Source organism: Mustela lutreola, chromosome 7 (assembly GCF_030435805.1).
Source record: "Mustela lutreola isolate mMusLut2 chromosome 7, mMusLut2.pri, whole genome shotgun sequence".
Lineage (NCBI taxonomy): Eukaryota > Metazoa > Chordata > Mammalia > Carnivora > Mustelidae > Mustela > Mustela lutreola.
This window is the reverse complement of record NC_081296.1, coordinates 45,017,733-45,041,438: the sequence shown is the minus strand read 5'-3', so window position 1 is coordinate 45,041,438 and position 23,706 is coordinate 45,017,733. Positions and strand designations below refer to the sequence as shown.

Genomic DNA, 23,706 nt, shown 5'->3' with positions numbered 1-23,706 from the left:
CTGCTTTTGGCTCAGGTCATGATCCCAGGGTCCTGAGATCGAGCCCCGAATCGGGCTCTCTGCTCAGTGGGGAGCCTGCTTCCTCCTCTCTCTCTCTCTGCCTGCCTCTCTGCCTACTTCTGATCTGTCTCTCAAATAAATAAATTTTTAAAAAATAATAATAATATTGAAAAGGAAAAATAATCATTTAACTAAAAATTTAAAGAGAGGGATAATTATCAGTTTGGACACAGCTAAAAAGTACAGCAAATGAATTATAAAATACAGCTGAGGCAATCACCCAGGACTCAGATTACAGAAGTAGAGATAGAAAATAATGAAAAAAAAAGGTGAGATCTCCAATTCCAGATAAGAGTTCCAGATAAGAGGGCGCCATCTGACTTTTGATTTCAGCTCATTTCATGATCTGAGATTGAGCCCCATGTCAGCCTCCATGATTGGAAGGAAATCTGCTTGAGATTTTCTCTCCCTCTGCCCCTCCTGTAACTTGCTCTCTTGCTCTCTCTCTCTCAAATAAATAAATAAATAATCTATCTTAAAAAAAAAAAAAAAAAAAAGTTTCACAAATGAACAGGGAAAATAAGGGATATGCAAGGATAAAATGCCTAAGGATATCCCAAACTGAGGAAAGACATTAGTCCTCGGGTTTTTTGTTTTGTTTTGTTTTTAAGATTTTATTTATTTATTTGATAGAGAGAGACATAGTGAGAGAGGGAACACAATAAGGGGGCCTGGGAGAGAGAGAGAGAAGCAGGCACCCTGTTGAACAGGGTGCCTGATGCGGGGCTCAATCCCAAGACCCTGGGGTCATGACCTGAGCCGAAGGCAGACACTTAACAACAGAGCCACCCAGGTGCCCTGAGTCCTCAGGTTTAAAAGGTCCCATTAATTGAGAACATCAGGGATAAAGGGAAAATGTTAAAAATTACTAGTAAGAAAAGACTATTCATATTAACAATAGACATTTTTGCAGCAATGACAGATACCAAAAAATAATGGAATAATAATGATGACTAGGCTGAGGGAAAATCACAGCAAATTTCATAAATGAGAATTCTATACTCAGGCTTGTTATTCAAGAACAGAGGTGAAGGAGCATTTGGGTGGTGCAGTTGGTGAAGCATCTGACTTTTGATTTCACCATGGGTCATGATCTCAGGGTCAAGGGATCAAGCCCTGCATCAGGCTTCACACTGAGCATGGATCCTGCTTAGGATTCTCTGTCCCTCTGCCTGCTTGGACTCATGTTCTCTCCACCCCCACCACCAAAAAAAAAAAAAAAAAAAAAAAAAAGAGCAACGATTAAATACATTTAATAAATCAAGACTAAGTGATTTTACTTCATACCAATCCTTGCTATGAGAAATAATGTACATTTAATGAAGAAATGGAATAACAGATGAAAAAGTAAGCAAAGAGGTGTGCCTGGGTGACTCAGTGGGTTAAAGCCTCTGCCTTCAGCTCAGGTCATGATCTCAGGGTCCTGGGATCGAGCCCTGCATCGGGCTCTCTGCTCGGCAGGGAGCCTGCTTTCCTCTCTCTCTCTCTGCCTGCCTCTCCGCCTACTTGTGATCTCTGTCAAATAAACAAATAAAATCTTTAAAAAAAAAGAGAGAGACAGTAAGCAAAGAAATACTAAGCAAAGGGATGCCTAGGTGGCTTAGTGTCTACCTTCAGCTCAGGTCATGATCCTGGGATCCTGGAGTTAAGTCCCACATCGGGCTCCGCACTCAGCAGGAAGCCCATTTCTCCCTCCCTCACTCCCCCTGCTTGTATTCCCTCTCTGGCTGTGTCTCTGTCAAATAAATAAATAAAATCTTTTTAAAAAAATCAATAAATACTGAACAAGGCAACAGTAAAAACATGTTGGACATCTACATAAATATTGACAATTCAAGTGATAAGAGCAATTTTTAAAATTAGGGCCCAGAAAAAAGAAGCAGAGAGTTACTTTCTGACTCATTCTATGAGGCCAGCATACTCTAATACAAAACAAGATAAAGATTCCAAGAAAGGAAAATAATAGACCAATAACTCTCATGAATATGAAAAAGGTTCAACAAAGTATTAGCAAATCAATTCAGCATTGTATTAAAAAAATTAAAAGTGTGAGTTATTTCAGATACCTAAGGCTAGTTCAACATTTAAAAATCAGTCTAATTTACCACATAAGCAAGCTAAAGAAGAAAATCATAATCATGACAACTATTTAGGGGAAAAAAAGCATTTGATGAAATTCAATGTCCATTCATGATTAAAAACTCTAAGCGAACTGGAAATAGCAATTGTCTGAACTTGATAAAGAATATATATAAGGGGCGCCTGGGTGGCTCAGTGGGTTGGGCCTCTGCCTTTGGCTCAGGTCATGGTCTCAGAGTCCTGGGATTGAGCCCTGCATCGGGCTCTCTGCTCAGCAGGGAGCCTGCTTCCCTTCCTCTCTCTCTCTGCCTGCCTCTCTGCCTACTTGTGATCTCTGTCTGTCAAATAAAATCTTAAAAATAAAAAAATGAAATCTTAAAAAATCTTAAAAAAAGAAGAATATATATAAAACGCCTACAGCTAAGATCATCATACTCAGTGAGAAACTGAATGCTTTCTCCTGGAGATCAAGAACAAGGCTAGGATGTCACTTCTCACCACTCTTAGACAACATTATACTAGAAGTTCTGGCCAGAGCAATTGGGGAAGAAAATGAAGTAAAGAAGACAGAGAGACTGGGAAGGAAAAAGCAACTGCCTTTGTAGATAATCCCAAAGAACTGATAACAAAACTCCCGAAAATAAGCAATTATAGCAAGGTCATAGGATGTAAGGTTAATATAGTTTAGTTAATTGCTTTCTTATAAACCAGCAACAAACAATTGGAATTGGAAATTAAAAGCCCAGTACCGTTTATACTAGCAACCCCACCCCAAAAAAGGAGCACTTACATATAAACCTAATGAACTATCTTTAGTATCCATTTGCAGCCAACCTCAAAACCAATGAAAGGAAAAATATCTAAATAAATGAGAGATATTCTGTGTTTACAGATTAGAAGACTCAATATTGTTAAATTGCCAATTCTTCCCAACCTAGTCTAGAGATTCAATGCAATTCCAAACAAAATCCCAGCAAACTATTTTGTGTGTATAGACAAACTAATTCTAAAGTTTATGTGGAAAGGTGAAAGCCTCCCATATGATCTGGCGATCCCACTTCTAGATATATATCCAAAGGAAACGAAATCAGGATCTTAACAAAATATCTGCACTCCCACATTCACTGCAGCATTACTTACGATAGCCAAGATCTGGAAACAATTTAAGTGTCCACTGATAGATGAACGGGTAAAGAAGATGTGAGATACACACACACACACACTGGAATATTATCAGCCATGAGAAAGAAGGAAATCCTGCCACTTGTGAAAATATGGTCGGAACTTGAGGACATTATGCTAAGTGAAATAAATCAGAAAGATACTATATGGTCTCGCTTAAATGTGGAATAAAAAAAAAACTGAGCTAAGAGAAACAATAGAACGGTGGTTTCTAGGGGCTGGGAAATGAGGAACTATTGGTTAGAGGGTGTAAATTTCCAGTTAGAAGATGATTAAGTTCTGGGATCTAATGTAGAGCATTGTGATTATAAATAACAATATTGAACTATATACTTGAAAGCTGCTCAAAGTAAATCTTAAATGTCTCCCTACAAAAAAAAAACCAAAAGGTAATTACGTAACATGGTTGGGATGATAACTAACCCTATTGTGGTACTCATTTTGTAACCTAGCAGTATATCAGATTATCACATTGTGACACCTTAAACTTACACAATGTTATATGTCAATCATATCTCAATAAACCAGGGGACAAAAAAGAATTGCCATAATCCTTCCCTCAAATCTCCTGAATGTTAGGGGCGCCTGAGTGGCTCAGTCAGTTAAGTGGCTGCCTTCAGCTCAGGCCCTGATCTTAGGGTCCTGGAATGGAGCCCCATGTTGAGTTCCCTGCTCAGCAGGGTGTCTGCTTCTCCCTCTCCTTCTGTTCCTCCCCATCTCATTTTTTCTTTCTCTCAAATAAATATAAAATCTTTTTTTTTTTTAAGATTTTATTTATTTATCAGAGGTGGGGCCGGAGAGAGCGAGCACAGGCAGACAGAGTGGCAGCAGAGGCAGAGGGAGAAGCAGGCTCCCTGCCGAGCAAGGAGCCCGATGTGGGACTCCATCCCAGGACGCTGGGATCATGACCTGAGCCGAAGGCAGCTGCTTAACCAACTGAGCCACCCAGGCGTCCTGAAATATAAAATCTTTTTAATTTCCCAAACATTAACGTCTTATATGGGCCAAAATACAATTATAAAAACCAGGAATTAACACAGGTACAACATTACTATATAATCTACAGGTCTTACTAAACGCTCACCATTTGTCTCTCTAATCATCTAATTCCTTTCTCATCTCCAGGATCCTTCAGGATACCCCACTGCACTGCATTGTTGTTTCCTTAGCTTCTTCTGCTCTACGATGGCTCCTCAGTCTTCCTTGCCTTTATACCTTCATACTGGTGTCTCAGATTCCAACCCAACACTATAGTCTCATTCTAGCCTCCCCCCTCTCTTATATGTAATTTCTTTCTCTGCCAGTGAGAAAATTGGCTCTCAACATCTACAACATATTTACTCATTTGTTCAGCCCTAGTCTCTACATAAAGTAGTTTCAGAATTGCTAACTTACTTTCCTGTGAGAAATTAACTAAGAGTACTGTCTTGAAATAGAATCTTTTTCTTTAGCCTGACAGTATCTAGTCAAATTCCTATTTCCTAAAGGTTTTGGGGTTAGTTCTTTTCTACCCCCACCTATCAGTGTGATTGTATTATTCATCTGTACTGGGTTCATTTGTAACAACCTGTGTTCTATTTGGGGAACACACATCCTGCTTAATTTTTAAAAAAAAATTTATATACAGTGAAACTCACTCTATGTGCTTTGTAGTCTTATGAGACTTGACAAATGTCTAGAGCCATATCTATGACCACAGTCATGAAACAAACAGTTGCATCCCGGGGCGCCTGGGTGGCTCAGTGTGTTAAGCCGCTGCCTTCGGCTCGGGTTACGATCTCAGGGTCCTGGGATTGAGTCCCGCATCGGGCTCTCTGCTCAGCAGGGAGCCTGCTTCCCTTCCTCTCTCTCTGCCTGCCTCTATGCCTACTTGTGATCTCTCTCTGTCAAATAAATAAATAAAATCTTTAAAAAAAAAAAAAAAAAAAACAGTTGCATCCCTCAGCAAAAGCATTCCCTCAGCTGCCCCTTTGTAATTAGCCCCTCCCCACACAACCCCCCCCCCTTTTCTGTAAACTACCGATCTGTTTTCCATCTCCATAGTTTTGCCTTTTCAAGAAGGTCCAATGAATGGATTCATGTAATAGCTTGAAGATAGCTAGCTTTGGGGATCTGGCTTCTTTCACTTCACAAAATATGTTCATTTTCCTCTTTGGGTCATGATCTATTGTCACAGTTATTTATTTTGCTGCTCAAATTCCCCAGACTTGGCTCTTGAGAGCCCTTTTAAGTGGGCTCCTGGGATCTCGTCACATGTCCCCAACCGTGTTTCAAGGACTTCCTTACTTTCTGGCACCACAAGCTCTCCTAGCTTATTTTCTATTTTCCCTTTTTCAAGGGAAATCCCAGTCCTTTTTTTTTTTTTTTTTTCCCAAGAAGCCCTTGTACCTGGAGAATCCACTCTAGTGGACCAAACATCCTGTCCTCCCAGAAAAGGACCTGGAGAGAAACTGACTCATTCCCCACTGCAGTGCCCAAGAAAGAGGAAAAAGAGTTCTTGGTTTTTTCTTCCTCCTCAGAAGGCTCTGAGGTGGCAGATTAGAGGAGCTAAGTAAAGATGTGGGTTTTCTGTGCAAATCAGGCTGTCAGAGGGCTCGTACCAATGTTGACATCACGCATCTATGGCTTCTGTGATTCTTGGCAAGATTACCAAAATGGCGCAGTACATGGAAGCGTGTCCAAGGTTTTTGAATACAACGCAAAGCCTAGGATGTCCCTGTGTCATGGGATGCAGTCTGGCTACTTCTATGCCCGTGTCCTTCCACTCCCCACTACTGGGAGTCACATCAGAGTAGTTACACAACTTTCTCATCAAAGTGACTAAGCTGAGGAACCCCTGGACAGCTATATAAAAACTATGTTTAGGGGCACCTGGGTGGCTCAGTGGGTTAAGCCTCTGCCTTCGGCTTAGGTCATGATCCCAGTGTCCTGGGATCGAGCCCCACATTGGGCTCTCTGCTTGGCAAGGATCATGCTTCCCCCAGCCTCCCGCCTGCCTCTCTGCTTACTTGTGATCTCTGTCTGTCAAAGAAATAAATAAAATCTTAAAAAAACAAAAAACAAAAAAAACTAGTTTTAGAAATATGTGATTCTCTTAAAACTCCTTGCTAAAGCAGTGTGTGTCAGCAGCAGGCTGTGGGAGTTCCCCGAGGTTGCTATGGGAACTGGTGTCCCTGAATTTTAAGTGCCCCCTCCCCATTAGCAGCTGGCTCTTAGCAGCTCTTTGGAAGGAGGGATGTTTCACTCTTCTTTGAAAGAGGAATATCTCTTCCTTTGGGTTGTAAACCATTAGCCAACGGGGTTTCACTCAGGAAAGAGATGTGCTGTGTGACTGGATTCCCTCTCAGCCGTGGCAGCAGAGCAGGTGAGGGGAGTCAGACCTGCTCTCAGAAGGAGACACACCAGCGGATGCTGACTTCTGCTTGACGCCAGAAGCCATGTGTAGCCTGCAGGGGGAATGGGTGCTGTGAGGCCAAGGGGGCAGGAACCTCACTGGGTGCCGCAGGGCCTACTGGGGTCCCCTCCCTGCTCAGGCGTCAGCACCACAGACCAGATTCCTGACTCCTTCCCCTTAAATCCTAGGCTGTGGATCCAATGCCTATGTTCAGGAGCCCTTGAGGTAATTAACAATCGCTACCAGTGAGTTGCATTTGTTGGCTGAATGATCCAAGCATGTTCCCATGTTCCAGATGTGACCTGGAAGCCCTCGTTCCCAGGAGCCTGACTCCATTGGTCAATGCTGGTCCAGAGAAAACTTAGGTGCCTGGAATCGTCAGGCCGTCATGTAACCCCACCCTGGACCTCACAGCCACTTCTACAGGTACCAGTCTTCCTGGATCAGTGGGTGAAGAGCATCAGGTTCGTTTAAAGGCAGCACCAGTGGCTGGGCTGAGGGTAGGCTCCAAAGGCTTGGTCCATGGGGCAAGTGGGGACCCAGGAAGGAGGCAGCTGCATATTGTACCTCACACATATACCAGGGCTGAAAAGTTGTGAGCAAAACATGAGGAGTCAGGGAGAAAGCGGGGAGGTGGGCTGGAGAGAGCAGCTTTCCTGGACCAGGGCCCGAGCGATCCCTGCAGGCACTGGGTCTGTCCCTTTGGGCTCACGGAAGAGACACCGCTGAGGGAGTCTGTAAGAGTCTCACCTGTGCACTTCCAGAGGATTCTGGATGCTGAGCTGGCCGGAAGGCCTAGGGCTGAGATCCCAGGACTTTTTTATTTTATTTTATTTTTATTTATTTGACAGAGAGATCACAAGTAGGCAGAGAGGCAGGCAGAGAGAGAGAAGGAAGCAGGCTCCCCACTGAGCAGAGAGCCCAATGTGGGGCTCGATCCCAGGACCCTGAGACCATGACCTGAGCCAAAGGCAGAAGCTTTAACCCACTGAGCCACCCAGGCACCCCGCTCCCAGGACTTTCTGAAAGTGTTATTTGGTAGTAAGGTAGAATCCAGGGTGAGTTAGGACAAAGCATCTTCTCATGTGATAGTCAAGGGCCCAGGGACACTGTGGCTCTTCCGAGTCACCACTAAGTACACTTGCTTTTGTAAACAACAGGTGAAGGACAAGAGGAATTACTGCCATCTAAGGCAGTGGTTCTCTGCCACTCTGAGTGATTCTAATAGGTGGCCAAGACAGGGAACTTCCGCTCTAAGACAAACATCTCTAACTTTAAAACAACATAAACCGTGTGAGCATCACGCGGAGGCAGGCTGCAATAATTTGGTTCAGTTCTTTACTAAATGAAAAAAAAATCCTCTAAGTTGAATCTGCATTTGGATATATCACTACTCTCTGAAAACAAAGGTAGAAGGATTAGAAAAACAGATGGTACCGTGAGTATCTTCCTATATTTGTGACACAGTCCTTCTAGTGATGAGAACACAGAGCTTTATTTTCTTCCCGTGGATATGGTAGTTGTCCTCTAACACTGTATAGAGAAAGTGGACCCATGGGCGCCGGGTGGCTCAGTCAGGTAAGCGTCCGCTTTCAGCTCAGGTCATGATCTCAGGGTCCTAGGACGGAACCCCACATCAGGCTCCCTGCTCAGCGGAGAACCTGCTTCTCCCACTCCCCCTGCCTGCTGCTCTGCCTACTCATGCTCTCTCTCTGTCAAATAAATAAATAAAATCTTTAAAAAAAAAGAAAAGAAAAAAAAAGCTGACCCAGAAGCCACACACTGGTCAAAGGAAATGCAAGATTCAAATTCAAAGCTCTACTAAAAATATCGTCATGGGCCGGGGGGATGTCCTAGCTCTGACCCTAAGCAAAATTGTGATGTAGGAGTCCCTGCCACATACCTCATCGCCGACAGTGGGCCAGGGGCTGCCCCAGAGTTTGGAGGATGAGGTGGACCCAGGCAGCCGTGTCTATCTACCATGACTCCCAAATTGAACCTGCAGACAGGGGACCCATGAAAAAAAGGGGGCCCCAGAGAGGGTGATGAGAACAGAGTTGACAAAGGCTTCAGGCGCTCACTAACTAATGACCTTGGCATTTGAGATTGGCGGTATTAGACTTTCTGGGTGTGACCAGTTGGAAGAGAGAGACTTACCCTCTGGTGGCTACTGGGAGAGAAAAAGAAGTTAAGGGACCTATTCACGAATCAACTCAAAATCACCCAAATGTTGGAGGGCATGAAGCCTGACATCCTTACGTCAGAGACATGGAAATTGAGTCACTGGAAGGTAAGGGGACTCACCCATGATCACACAGCCAGACGGGGCCTAGAGACACCAGATGTCAACTCCTTCATCTAGTCAGCCCTGTCCATTCTCAAAGCACTTCCTGAGCCCTGAGCATATGACATCACATAGGTGATGGGGGTATAGCGGACACCCTGTCACCACGGAGGTCACTGTCCTCTCACACCTCTGGATTGGTTTCCTATTGTGCTGTAACAAACCACCACACGTTGGTGGCTTAAAATAACACCAACTTACTATTTCATAGTTCTGTGGTTCCACAAGTTCAATGTGGGTCTCACTGGGGCCAGAATCAGAGGGTTGCCAGGGCTGTGGTCCTTTCTGGAAGTTCCAGGGGAGAATCTATTTCCTTCACTTTTTCAGATTCCAGAGGCCACCCACGTTCCTGGGTCACGGCCCTCCCTTCCTTCTTGTAAGCCAGTGATGCCCGGCAGGGATCCTCTCATACTGCCTTCCTCCGCCCTCCTTCTGTGCCCCTCTTCTGCTTTGAAGGACCCTGGGGATGGCCTGCTAATCTAGGGTAACTTCCCCGTCTTCAGGTCAGCTGATTAGGAACCTTAGCTCCTCTTTGCCATGTTACAACACATTCATAGGTTCTGGGGAAAAAACATCTTTGAGGAACCATTTTCCTGCCTGCCCCACTTCCCATGAGACCGTGACAACCCGGTTAGCAAGAGAAGGGCTGGAATCAGAAAGGCTCAGGAGGGCTGGACATGGTACCTGGGGCTTGTCGCAGGCTGGAGTGTTTGCGCATAAATAAGGGACTGCGGACGGGAGGCTTGAGACAGAAAGGATCTGCGCATTCCTCCCTCACCAAAGCACACACGGGGTGTGTTTCCCAGAAAGTGGAAATGGTATGCAGGGTCAGGGAGGTCCAGTTCTTTCTCAGGGCCAGAGGCGTAGTGTCTGGAATGAACTGGACGTTTAAAAGCTAACCTGTTACGAAGTCAGTCAAGAGAGGAGAAGGACAAAGCTCCCAGCCCTGCCCCCACCGTAGACTGGCTAGCTGCTCCGAGACTCTCCGCATTTCAGGTGGACTGTCAGAGAATCTGCAACCTAAAAGGACTTAAAATGAAATAGTCTCCCAGCTGGTTTCCCTGTCTTCAGCTGTCCTGTTGTGTGCCGCCCCCCCCCCAGAGAGTGCAGTTTAAACACACACACACCCTGCTGGCTTTGCCTACCCTTCACAATAAAGGTCTACACTCGACAGAAGAGTCCCTTCACCCCGTGGGACCTGCCGTTCCCTGCCAGCAGCTCATAGTCCCGAAACACAGTCATCTCTTCATCCTCGAGGCTTCTGGAATAAACGGTCTTCCTTCTCTTTCTGGAAAACTCTAACTCACCTCTCAAAACCAACTATTACTTCCCCAGGGATTCCTGCAGGAACTGAGTGGCTGCTTCTCACCTGCTCTCACTGTCCACGGCCCCCTTTTCCTGCTGAGCTGAGCACATCAAGGTCAAGGAGCTGTCATTTTCCTCTGTTTCCCCAGGACCTACTGAGCAAGGAACCTGGCAGAGCCAGTGCTCTGGAAATGTTTGTCACGGGAAGAAGGATTATAGAAGGTTGGCATGCTCTGCTTTCCCAGTCCCCTAGGAATGAAGAACCTGGAAGTTGAATCTGTAAGAGTTTGACTACTGTGTGAAATTGGACGAAGTCTACAATGAAAAGAAATTGGCATTTCCAATAGATGGATGGTATTCAAGGCCATAATTAATGGCCTCCCTGTACCCACCCCTTGGCTTCATGACTTTGCAATTCCTCCCATTAAGAGGTAGATATGATTTCTCGCCCCTTGAATCAGAGCTAGCCCTGTGATTTGCTTGGGCCAACAGCATGTAGCAGAAGTAGTGATGTGCCATTTAGAGTCCAGGTCAGGAAGCCTTGAATGTGTCTGTTCTTTGCCTAGGACCCCTGCCTCAATCATGAAGACAAGCCAGGACCAGCCTACTGGAGGAAAAGAGGACCACCGTGGGCTAGTCTGTGGAATAGAGCCAACTCATCCTGCTCAAGGCCATGCCAAATCCATTAGTTCTAGCTCTGGAACCAATCAGCTGGCCACAGAATAAGTCCAGGTGAGATCAGCCAAGCTTGACCCAAATCACCAGAACCATTTATCCAACCCATAGTCATAGGAGCAACAATAAATGGCTATTGTTTTAGCTGCTAAAATCAGAGATGTTTTGTTACACGGCATTATTGTGTGATAGATAACTGATGCAGAATAGTTCACGCTTAAGAGGCAAATGGGAAGTGGGTGCATGGCTGGCCATTGGAGTGGATAGGAGGGAGTTGAGGAAACCCATATACTTTATTATTTTAATTATCAAAACTTCATTCTAGGGAAAATGAGTTCCTTTCCTCTTTTGATCTGTATGCACTGAGAATGCTTTTCGTTGGCTTCTTCCCGGTGTTCACTTGGGGACTAGAAGCAGGAAAGGGTTCCAACACTGTATTTTCCTGAGTGGAAATAATTAATTCAATGTTTCCTGAAATGAGGAAGCCATCAGAGACCTGTTTTTTGAACCTGCTGAATAGATCTGGTGTTTGCATTCTGGATACTGGTTTCAGGAAGACAAGCCTGGTGGAAAAGGTCTCTTGAGGAACACTGTGTTTGGAACCTCAAAAATAAAAATAAAGATAAGAGCCAACGTGACCCTGCAGTTTTGACAAACTTGGAAGTGAGGAAACAGTCAGGGAGGAGTCCGAGGAGACGGTTGGGTGGGGAGGGACACCTGGAGGCATCCCAAGGACCTGGAGGGTGATGACCAGCTCAGCCCATCACACCCTCCGCACATTCACATCTGTCTGGGACAGGTTTGGCCTGGCTCCTAACATTCCCTCCTAATTCCTGTGGCCCCCTTCCAGGCTAATTTGGCAATTGCTTGAAAGCACACTGAAGAATTTTCCTTCAGAGATGAGGAAAAAGGACAGAGAGGTTGCTCCTGCCCCTGACCCGTATTCGGATCCTCCTCACCATCCCCAAGGGCTACGGCCCCCCTCTTGCTGGCTGGAAGCGTAACTCCAGTGTTGTCGCTCTTGCCAAAACTTTATAATGGTCTTAGGGACTTTAGGGGCAAACGCTCAACATTTAAAATGGATGAATAGGAACCTAGGTGGCTCAGTGGGTTAAACCTCTGCCTTCAGCTCAGGTCATGATCTCAGGGTCCTGGGATCCAGCCCCACATCAGGCTCTCTGCTCAGCGGGGAGCCTGCTTCTTCCTCTCTCTCTGCCTGCCTCTCTGCCTACTTGTGATTTCTGTCTGTCAAATAAATAAATAAAATCTTAAAAAAAAATTTTTTTAAATGGATAAATAAATTTTTAAGGGGGAACTTGGGAACCCCACACTGCACGTGATGGTGCCTCCTTGGGAAACATCTCCCTGTTCTTAAACAGCCAGGTCTACCGATGAGCTCTTCCTGGGGCACCAGCCGTTTCCAAAGTGGCTCCTCTTTGAGCAAAGGAGAAGCACACCTCCTCCCTGCGGGGCCTTTTAATTTTCATTAAGCTCTGCATTCAAAGATGATTTGCCTGGTTTATCTGTTGCTTTCCTTCAGTTTATTCCTTTGGTCAGGACTTTCCCCAACCTCTGATCCAGAAATCCGGTCTCCCTTTCCTACCCTGCGGTGAGCTTTTCCACGCTGCTTCTCTCACCGCAGCTCCTTGCTTACTCAAGGGCTCTGGTGACAGGACGCCCGAGAGCCTGGCCACATGGGATCGGCCCCTCTTCCTACCTTGGTCCCCATGGAAATGGCGGTGAAGCCAGGCTTGGATGGTCAAGGCCACTGAGATCACTCCCTCCTGGGACGCGCCCACAGGACAGGAGGCAGAGAGGCCCGGGAGGTGCCCCCTGGGCAGCAGCAGCCAGCAAAGGGGTGGGAGCGAGCCTGTGGGGTCCAGTCTACTGCTGACCATGGCAGGCCTGACAGCCACCTCGACCACTGCTTTACCTGTGATGTTTCTCTTCCAATGTCCCCTTTCATGGTTACTTTAAAAATAAACGAACATGGCAAGATGGACAATTTCCAACACACAAAGGTAGGAACAAAACAAGCCCCGCTCCCCATGCCTGTCCCCCCGCTCCCACAATGGTCTACTTTTGGCCAAGCTCCTTTCATCTGGACTGCCGCCCAGTTCCCTCTCTCCTGATTTGGAAATAATTCCCAGGCTTCATTGCTCACTTTCCACCCCCGTAAATTCTTCAGTCATTCTAAAACGTAAGGACTCTTTTCCCAAAACACAACCCAAAAAAAATGCTACTATCAGATCTGGAAAGATTCAGTATAATCCCTATCAAAATTCTAATGGTATTTTTCACAGAAATAGAAGAAAAAATCCTAAACTTTGCATGGAAGCACATGCAAACTGTATTATAAAGCTAGAGTAGACAAAACAGTATGGTACCGGTGGAAAAACAGACATAGGGATCAATGGAGGTAGAATTGAGAGCCCAGAAATAAACCTGTATATATATGGGTATGGGTGTATGTGTGTGTGTGTGTGTGTGTGTGTGGTCAACTAATATTTGATAAGGGAGCCAAGAATCCTCAATGGGGAAAAGGTCTCCTTAATAAATCATATAAGGAGACTGGATAACCACATGCAGAAGAATGAAACAGAACCCCTCTTCTACACCACTCACAAAAGCTAACTCAAAATGGATTAAGCTTAAACAGAAGATCTGAAGCCATAAAACTCCTAGAAGAAAACAGGGAAGAAGCACCTTGAGATTGGTCTTGGTAATAACTTTTTTTAGACATGACACCAAAATCATAAGCAATAAAGGCAAAAACCCATCAGCAGGACATCAAACTACGAGCTTCTGCTAAGTACATGTCCAAGAAAAACAGAAACATGCTCACACCAAAACTTGTACGTGAATGGGCACAGCACCATTATTCCTTAAAGCCCAAAAGTGGAGACAACCCAAATGTCCATCAACTGAAGGCTGGATAAACCGAAAGCAGTCCGTCCATACAATGGTTTATTGCTTGAGACTAAAAAGGAATGAAGTATTGATAAAATATACAACGTAGGGGTGCCTGGGTGGCTCAGTGGGTTAAGCCTCTGCCTTTGGCTCAGGTCATGATCTCAGGGTCCTGGGATCGGGCCCCGCATCAGGCCCTCTGCTCAGCAGGAAGCCTGCTTCCCCTTCTCTCTGCCTGCCTCTGCCTACTTGTGATCCCTCTCTTTCTCTCTCTCTGTCAAATAAATAAAATCGTTAAAAAAAAAAATTCCTCACTCTATCTGATTAAGAAAAAAAAAAGCTACAACACAGACGAAGCTTTTAAACCTATGCTAAATGAATGAGCTGGTCACAGAAGACCACAAATAATTCCACTGATATGGAATGTCCAGATGAGGAAAATCCAGCAAGACAGAAAATGGATGAATGTTTGCCTGGGCCTGGGGACAGCTCGGGGGAAGATGGAGGGACTGCTAGTGGGAGCGGGGTTTCTTTTGTGGCTGGTGAACATGTTCTGGAATTAGAGATGATGGTTGCACAAACTTGTAAATAGATTAAAAAGAGACCCCACTGAGTTGTACACTTTAAAATAGTGAATTTTATAGTATGGGAATTATAGCTCAGTTCGAAAAAATACAGACAGGGGGTGTCTGGGTGGCTCAGTGGGTTAAGTGTCTGCCTTGGGCTCAGGTCATGATCTCAAGGTGCTCGGATTGAGCCCCACTGCCCCATCTCACCTTCCCACCAAAGTATGAGGGCCCCCATCCTCCACACTCTTGCCCGACACTTGCTACTCTCATCTTGGTGAGGACAGCCCTCCTCCTGGGTGTGAGTCCCTACACAGGCTTGGGCTGTGCTCAGTTCACAGGAAAGCTCAGACATGCTCTATGCTCAAGGCAGGCAGGCTGGTCCTTGGAGTTCCCCCAGCTCACCTGTCGTGTTCCTGTGCCGTGTGCTGCACACAATAAATGCCAAATGAGACACAGTCTCTGTCCTCCAGGTGCTCGGGGTCCAGTCAGGGAGATGTAAACCAGCTCTTTCCTTGGCAGGACCAGAGGCCCCGGCAATGGGCTTCATTCAGCAGGGGGAAGGTTTGCTGCAAGATGGCCCTGCAGGAACAGGAACCAGGATACTGTCAGGAGTACCCCCCCCCCCACCCAAACCTCTCTTTCTCTGCCCCTCTCTGGAAGGGTCTCCTTTCTTCATTCCATACCTTCCAGCCCCCAGGGGCTTCTGTAGCAGGCCATGGAAGACTGGGAAGTGTCCGCTAGTCAGACCGGCTGTGGCCAGGGAGAGGAGCAGAGGCTCATGGAATGAGAGAGAGCCTTCAGGGTGGGGGAGGGGCAGTCAGGGAGGACACAGCCGCATCAGAGCGGTGGGCTCTGCACCAGAGAGGGGTGGTGTGCCTTCAACCCCAGAGAGTTAGAAAGACAGAGAAGGGAGGGCCTTCTAGTCCGTACACAAAGGCAGGAAACCAGATGTTCTCACGGCCTGATGAGTGAGTGACTTTGGAGAGAGGGAAAAGCAGACAAAAACAGAGAGGTGGTCCTCGTCGCACTGTTCTGGGTCGTGAGGGTTAAGCTGAAGGACATGGATCCTGTCGCACAGATTAGCAGTTTCCCAAACTTATTTTTAACCACAGAAACCTTTTGTTTCCATGTCAAATACTCCGCAGAAGCTTCAAGCTTGACTCGGGAAAGCAGGGCCAGTCTGGCCGGAGCAGAAGCGCCAAGGAAGTGGCCCGCCCGGGAGGGGCGTCCCCTTCCTCCCCGCATCCTCGCTTCCAAACCCCACCCCCCACCCCCCCTTCCCCTGAGCGCTGAGGACTGCAGACAAGCTCTGATGGGAGCTGCTCTGGGAGGAGAAAAGAGAGGGTCAGTGGACAAAGGGATGGGTTGAGCCCGCTGAGGAGGGGAGCAGGGAGCCCACGGGCAGGTGTGGATGGCCTAGACTGGGTAGAGGCGGCCACAGGGGCAGAGAGGCTCTGAGAAGGAAGATCGAGGAGGGCTCGTGAAGGTCTGAGGAGACAAGAAGGCTTTTTAAGGGCCGATTGGAGCCTGGGAGCCGGGTGGATGGACGGTTACGGAGCTGGGGATGCATTCCGGGAGGAAGGCGGCGGGAAGCTTACAGACACGTGGAGTTGGCGGCGATGGCAGCAAAAGCAAAACGAAACAGAGGAACAGGTGACCTCAAAGCTGCTGAGCAAAAGTGGGGTGTCTGCTGCTGCCCACAGAGGCCAAGCAAGGTAGTCTCCCCAGACGCCCCCCTGTCCCAATAAACACCTAATCCAAGCAGTTTGCTGAGAACTTTCTGGACTTGGGGGGGGGGGGTGGGGAGGTTTAAGGCACAACACAGAGTTAATTAAAGCAAAACCAAATTAGAGTCAAACCTTACCATTTCTATGCTGGTTACTTAAAAATAGCGACTATTTCAAAGCCACGGCTGGTCCCCAACCAACGCGTGGCCTTTTATTACTATTTAATAAAAACGCTGAGATAAGCCGAACCTGGTAAATGCAAAGTCCACTGGCGGTTGGAGAATTTTCCTTTTTGTTCTTTGGATTTCAAATTAATAAGGTTTTATTGTAGAAAAAGTTCAGGTACCTGTAGGCAGCGATGTCAGCAGAATGCTGACGGCCAAGAAACAGAGCTCTGAAATAATTCATTTTGCTTCTTGGCCTGGCAACCTCAGAGACCAAGAGCTGTAATTTCTAGGGTTTTTTTTTTTTTTTTTTCCCAATAGAAAATTGCCTTTATGTGCTAGGAGGATCTAGCTTATCCATACAAAACTAATTTTTGAAAAAGCTATATTCAGTCCACCAACTACTTGTTTTTAAAACTATAGTTAGCTGTAGTCACCAAAACAGAGCACGGGTCCCGGATGCTACCTGTGGCAGCTCCTCAGCGATCCTGGTCCAGTTCTGGGTGGGAAACCCCCACGGGGACCAGGCACGTCTGCTCATTTGTCGTCCCAAACTGGAGTCTGTACCTGGCCATGGTTCTGGTTAGTGCAGCCGTGAGTCTGTGGAAGACAGACTCTCTCTCTCTCTCTCTCTCTCTCTCAAAGATTTCTGTCACTTTCAGGCCATATTCAGTCACAAAGAAACAAATGAGCACATTTGGAATTTGAGAATTCATTATTCCCTTTTGATGTAATTAGCTCCTTTAAGAAGGCAGACACAAGTCATTCTAGAAAAAGCAATTTACGGTTTCTAGAAAAAGGGATTCCTTTATACTTATGGTTTCATCCCTGTTTGTCTGTGTAGCTCAGTGTCTTCATCCACAGGGGCTGTTGTAACAAAGAACCACAGAGCAGGTAGTTTAAACACCAGAGACTTAACTTCTCACAGTTCTGGAGGCCACAAGTTAGTGATCAAGATGTTGGCATGGTTGGTTTCTCCTGAGACCCCTCTTTCTGGACACAGCTGTCTTCTCCCTGTGTCTTCATGTGGTCTTCTCTTTATGTATGTATCTAGGTCCAAATTCCCTCATCTTATAAGGACACTAGTCATACTGGATAGCAGTCTACTCTAGTGATCTCATTTTAATTAAATTATATATTTTTAAGATTTTATTTATTCATTTGACAGACAGAGATCACAAGTAGGTAGAGAGGCAGGCGGGGGTGGGGGTCGGGGTGGGAAGCAGGCTCCCCGCCAAGCAGAGAGCCCGATGTGAGGCTGGATCCCAGGACCCTGGGATCATGACCTGAACTGAAGGCAGAGGCTTTAACCCACTGAGCCACCCAGGTGTGCAATTTAATTATCTCTTTAAAGAGACTATCTTCAAGGGTACCTGAGTGGTTCAGTTGGTTGGGCATCTGCCTTCAGGTAGGGTCGTGGTCCCGGGGTCCTGGGAGCAAGCCCTGCATTGGGCTCTCTGCTCTGCAGGGAGCCGGCTTCTCCCTCTACCTGCTGCTCTGCTTGCTTGTGCTCTCTTTCTCTGTCAAATAAATAAACACAATCTTTAAAAAAAAAAAAAAACTATCTTCAAATATAGCTGTATACTGAAGTACTGGAGTCAGGACCTCAACATATAAATTTGAAGGGTGGGGGACACAATTCAGCCCATAACATTTGGGAACTGGCATTATCACTACACAGACTAGAATTTAATCATTTGAAAGACCTTCCAGGTGTTGGTGAAGTGCAAAACACCTAAAAATATTCAAAGCCCTCCTGGGTGGCTCAGTCAGTTACATCTGCCTTCCTCTTAGGTCAATATCCCAGGGCCATGGGATCAAACCCCATATCAGGTTTCCTGCTTGGTGGAGCCTGCTTTTTCCCTTCTCCCTCTGCTGTTCCCCCTGCTTGTACTCTCTGTCAAATAAATAAATAAATCTAAAAAAATTTTTTAAAAATACAAATATTTGAAGCCCCTTAAATCCAAATTGTTAAATAAAAAATTAGTATTCCTACAGTATGTAGAAATTATGCTATGTTTATTGGTCTTATTTGTTGATAACCTGCTTTTATATTCTCTTATAGAACTGTTAGAATTTCATGCTTCCACATAAGGACTTGTAGAGAAGGAAAGTTTTTCTGAGTTGCACAGCAATGAAACTTGAATACAAAATCTTCTATGAACTTCTTTTATAACTATATTTAAATAAATCATAGCAATTATTTTATATGACATTTTAAAATATTTATTGTTCTTATTTTTTAGATTTTGTGCCACAGTTATGAAAATAGATACCTGTCATCTTAAGATAATAGGCTTTTAAAAAGGGTTTTAAGGGGGGTCTGGGTGGCTCAGTCGGTTAAGATCTGACTCTTGATTTCAGCTCAGGTCATGATCTCAAGGTTGTGAGATCAAACCCTGCATCGGGCTCCATGGTCAGCAGGGAGCCTGCTGGAGGTTCTCTCCCTCAGTCCCTCCTCCTGCTTGTGTCTCTTTAAAATAAATAAAATTTTCAAAAAAATTGTTTTAAGGTATCTCTTAAGCTGTAATTCACAAAGTTTGTCACAGCACTTTATGGTTTTTCTGTTTGTTTTTCCCCCAGCACAGCTTAGACTCTCTCTCTAGCATTCCATATTCCTTCTAGCAAATTCTCCATTACTAGCTACTCACAGTATGAAGACTGGGCTAGAGTTTCAGAGAAAATAAAAGGTGGAAAGTACTGTTGAAGAGCTTTGGGCTCTCCCCCACTGGGCTGTTCCCTCCAGGAGTCAGAGTTCACCAATGAGGACTCTGAGGTATGCCCCAAGGCCCCGCCTTGCCCCCTAGGAGGAAGCCACTCTCCATCTGGCCCCTGGGCAACAAGCTGCCCATACACACAGTCATACAGTTCATGCCTGAGTCCCTGAAAGCCTCCTTCCCCGGCTCCTTTCCTGACACTTTGCTCTATTTCTGACTTTCTCTGAGTTATGGGAAGCAGGTGTTTTGGAGGTTGTTATGACAAGTAACTCTACTTGCTCCTTCACCTGCTCTCTGAAGGTAATCTTGGGCATGTCACACTGGGAGTTGTGTGTTCCCCGTGTGGGCCTCTCCCACTCGGGACTCTGGCTGCACCATTATTTCCTTCCATCAGGAAAGACCCATCTCTACACATTTCAGTGCCTGGGGTCTCTATGTTGACTCCCTACTTCTCCTGGGGGATATTCCCCACATTTGTAGAGTATGTGACAGACACCCTTGTGGCCACAGTGGAGCCATTCTTGCCCCTATTGTGGCCTTCCTAGGAACTTCAAATCCAAGAACCACGTTAGCAATGGAGACGACCCTTCTTCCATCAACAATGTGAGAAATCTTATTCTTCAGTTCTCTCCCCTCTTCTCTCTCCAACTCCAAAGCTCCTCAAGCTCCCAACCCCATACAGAGGCAAAGGGTAGATTGTGTAACGCTGTCTGCTTGGCCCCCCAGATACCTGGTCAAAGCCCACCACTGCTCTTGCCTGACCTCTGACCTCTTCACTTTCAACCCAGACCGAACACCTGTCTCTACCACCCACTCAGGCCAAGGTGGAAACTTCATTAAAGAATTCATCCCAGGGGTGCCTGGGTGGCTCAGTCGTTGGGTGTCTGCCTTTGGCTTGGGTCATGATCCCAGGGTCCTGGGATTGAGTCCTGCATCAGGCTCCCTGCTCTGCGAGAAGTCTGCTTCTCCCTCTCCCACTCCCCCTGCTTGTGTTCCTGCTCTATCTCTGTCAGATAAATAAATAAAATCTTAAAAAAAAAAAAAAAAAAAAAAGGAATTCCATCCAGTCAAGGAAGCACAGCATTTTCAGAGACAGACCAGATTCTATTAAAAGATCTAACAAGTCAAAATATTTTTAAAATAGTTGCTAGGTACAAAGGATATCTCTGCTAAATAGATGAATTAGTAAATGGACATGGGCGGACTGAGTGAATTCTTTTGCAGACAGCAGCTGTTGTCATCGGGGGAACATGAGCAATGGACAGGCATGGACACAGTCTTGCTAGGCTTATCAGATCTTCAGTGACTTTTGGAAACCCTTTCCCATCCTGTTCTGATAGCAGCCAATTGGATGTGCAGCTGCTGTGCAATGGTGCCACCTGCTGGTCAGTTTTAGAATAATCACCGTGGTCGCTCCTATCCCATCCCTAAATTCCTGAGAGACTGAAATTTCTTTTTTTTTTTTTTTTTTTTTTAAAAATATTTTATTTATTTATTTGACAGACAGAGATCACAAGTAGGCAGAGAGGCAGGCAGAGAGAGAAGTGGAAGCAGGCTCCCCGCTGAGCAGAGAGCCCAATGCGGGGCTCGATCCCAGGACCCTGGGATCATGACCTGAGCCGAAAGCAGAGGCCTTAACCCACTGAGCCACCCAGGCGCCCCGAGACTGAAATTTCTGAAGGCTTCTGTTGTCTCTTGTCTGCGGACGGATCACCCCAAACGAAAGGAGTGAATATGGACATTCCCCTCTCTTGCTTTTGTCAGTCTAAAAATATGAAATTGGTCAGCTGAGCAATATATCCACTGATATATGATGGAAACACAAGAGTTAAAAATAAGAGGTTCAGGGGCACCTGGGTGTCTCAGTCAGTTAAGTGTTCAACTCTTGATATCATCTAAGGTCTCATTCTCAGGGTCATGAGTTCAAACCCCATGTTGGGCTCCACACCCAGTGTGGAGCCTTCTTAAAAACAAAATCGGTTCAGGTTCAAATCCCAGTTTGGCCACCTACTAGTTATAGGATGTGGGAAAGTTACTCAGCACACTTGGCACCCATTTCCTTATCTGGAGGATGAAAAGAAGCAGAGGATTCCTATGAAGATGACACAATACATGCATGACTGTGAGGGCAGTGCCAGGGGCAGAACAGGGGCTCAGAATCAAGCATGCACATTGCAGAACCCCAAGCCATAGCAAGGCATCTTCTGCAGGAGGGCTTAGCCAGTCCTACCATCAGGTAGGTGGAAAGTAATTGTCACTTGGTCGTGTCCTACCTGTTCACCGGCAGTGGCCGAGGTTGTGACGGAGGCCATGTCTCAGCAGGTGGGGTTCAGCTCGGGGGCCACAGGCAGTACCTGTCCTCCTGCCTGGCACTGGTCCAACTGAAAGTTTAAACAAGGGGCCAGCTTCTTGGTCAACGTCAACCCAGGGCTGCTGGGGAACGTCATCCGAAAGTCGTGACTGCCAGTGGACCCCTGAGCGGGACCTGAGCACTCAGAGGCTCCTCACCCCCTCCCCTGTCCTTAAAACGCGGGCTCCTCTTACCTTGCCTGCTCCCGGAGGCTGCTCCAAGGACAGCGCCTGGAGATGAGGATGCTGTTGTGTTGATGACACCTGCACAATACACATGACGGAGCCCAATTAGGGCCTTTTCATAAACTCTTAAGATCTGGAGGGCAGGTGTTGGGATTTATTCAATCTGCTGCCCTGGAAGACAAGCCTCACATGTTAAGTTCCCTTCGTTATTCTTCAAATTGCCACCTTCCCCAGGCGCCTGTGTGGCTCAGTCGATTAAGCGTGTGCCTTCAGCTCAGGTCATGATCCCGGGATCCGGCCTTGGGTGAGGATCCCCACGCTGCAGGGAGCCTGCTTCTCCCTCTGCCTCTGCCCCTCTGCCTGTTCATACTTGTGCACACATGCTCTTTTTCTCAGATAAATAAAATCTTTAAAAAACTAATTGCCACCTACAAGCGCAGAGTGGTCTGCCACTTTTCTCCAGTCGCTCCCTGTCCTCCACACGGTGGGGAGCAGTTTCAGATTAAACCAGGAAAGCTCCCTGGAGGGTTAGGAACCTAGAAGGGCTGAGAGGCAGCCCACGCAAACCTCTCTTAGCCTTGGTTTCTTGGTCTGTAAAATAAGGCTATTATAACAAGGTGAGCTATTTGGTAAAATGAAAAAACTGGGGTTTTGTTTGTTCTGTTTGGTTTCGGGGAAGAGATGGAAGGGTCATTTGGCCAATAGTGCTTTTGCTCTGGATTAGCACCTTTCTTCCTCCCTGTTCTGGGATAAGAGACCTCTGAAGGGCTGAGCTCTCCCACACACCTATCAGCTCCACAAGTCAAGGACTTTTATGCTTTACCCCTGGGGAGGAGGGAGTAGTTGAGTGGTCTTAGAGGGGAAGAGGCTGAGATTGGTATCTTGACTTAAAGAGGGGCAGTCAACAGTGCCCGGAGAGACGGGAGACAGGAGTGGCGGCCTCAGCAAAGGGAAAGGAATCAGGGTTGGGGGAGCGCCCGAGGTGGCTCATGGAGATGGGGCATGAATGGGGGAGGGGGGCTGAGCCTGGGCTAAATGGAGCCACTGCCTGTGGAGACCAAGGCGACAAAGGGCCAATCACTCAGCAGTGTCCATGGTGTCTAACAGCCCAGAGCACCACTTCTCAGGTCCCTAGGACCCAAGGGAGCAGAAAAGGTCGCCAAACACAACAGATGGGATTTCCTTCCAAGCCTGGTAGAGGGAGCTAGAAAACCAAAGGAAACCGCAGACTTCCGGCCCAAGTCTCTCCAGCAAATCCACAGCCCGCCCAGGGCACAGCAGCCTGGGGGGTGGGGGTGGGGGGTTGCTGCCAGGAGGCCTGGGCAGGGCAGGGGGGCGGGGTGCCTGGCCACACGGCTCTATACCCACGGCCCCTTTCCTGGCCACCCCCAGCTCATGTATATAGACTTTGGCTACAGAAGATGTACACAAGCAGAAAAGGACTCAGAAAGAGACTTTGAAGCTCCGCTTCCTGAGGCAGGATGTGCTTTTTTTCCCCAAGAAGTCCTGGCTCCAGAGCCCACATTTCCAGCAGGAGTGTGGCCAGCCAGCTTGTATCCTCTGGCCTGGCGTGGACAGGGCGCTGAGGAGACAACTGTCCTCTGCGTCAGAGAGGGAAGGCCGGGGCTGCCCTTGGCTGCCTGGCTCGTGCCCGTCCCTCCCCAGGGAAGCTGCTTCCATCAGGCCCCAGTTAGGCGCGTGAGGCATGTCCCTACTGGGCACAGGGGACTGTGGAGACACAGCTTCTGTCTGTGCAGGAGGGGGCTTCGGGAAGTTCTCAGTGGCTCAGGTCTGCCCCTGTAGCCTTGTATTCTGAGAGCCCCCAACACCTCTCCACCCCCAGTCGCAAGCTCTCTGAGCCCCCCTCCACTGTGATAATAAACCTGGCATGGGGAGAGGCGACGGCCTCCAACAGTCCCCCATCATCGCATGGTAATGTCCCCGTGAGCCCCAAAATGTTTCCAAAGAAAAACAAACACACTGAAAAACCACCAAATAACGTGAAATCACCTTTATAACATGGGAAACATGATCCTAGTTCTGTT

General features: G+C 46.9%; 2 long non-coding RNA genes across 5 annotated transcripts in view; one reads left to right on the top strand and one right to left on the bottom strand.

Moving 5' to 3' along the window:
* LOC131835857 (uncharacterized) overlaps nt 1-23,706 on the top strand; it is a 253,951-nt gene that overhangs the window by 180,696 nt on the left and 49,549 nt on the right. The window lies entirely within an intron of this gene.
* The window catches only part of LOC131835855 (uncharacterized), a 35,337-nt gene that overhangs the window by 7,445 nt on the left and 4,186 nt on the right, over nt 1-23,706 (bottom strand). Inside the window, exons 2-4 of one of the 4 annotated variants that reach the window (XR_009355386.1) lie at nt 21,671-21,739; nt 21,400-21,507; nt 14,921-15,097 (exon numbers count right to left, since the gene is read on the bottom strand). This is a non-coding gene — a long non-coding RNA (uncharacterized LOC131835855). Of the gene's footprint in view, nt 1-8,618; nt 8,715-9,019; nt 9,100-14,920; nt 15,098-21,399; nt 21,508-21,670; nt 21,740-23,706 lie in introns of those variants that run through there. The other 3 variants (XR_009355387.1, XR_009355385.1, XR_009355388.1) reach the window with 3 other exon arrangements.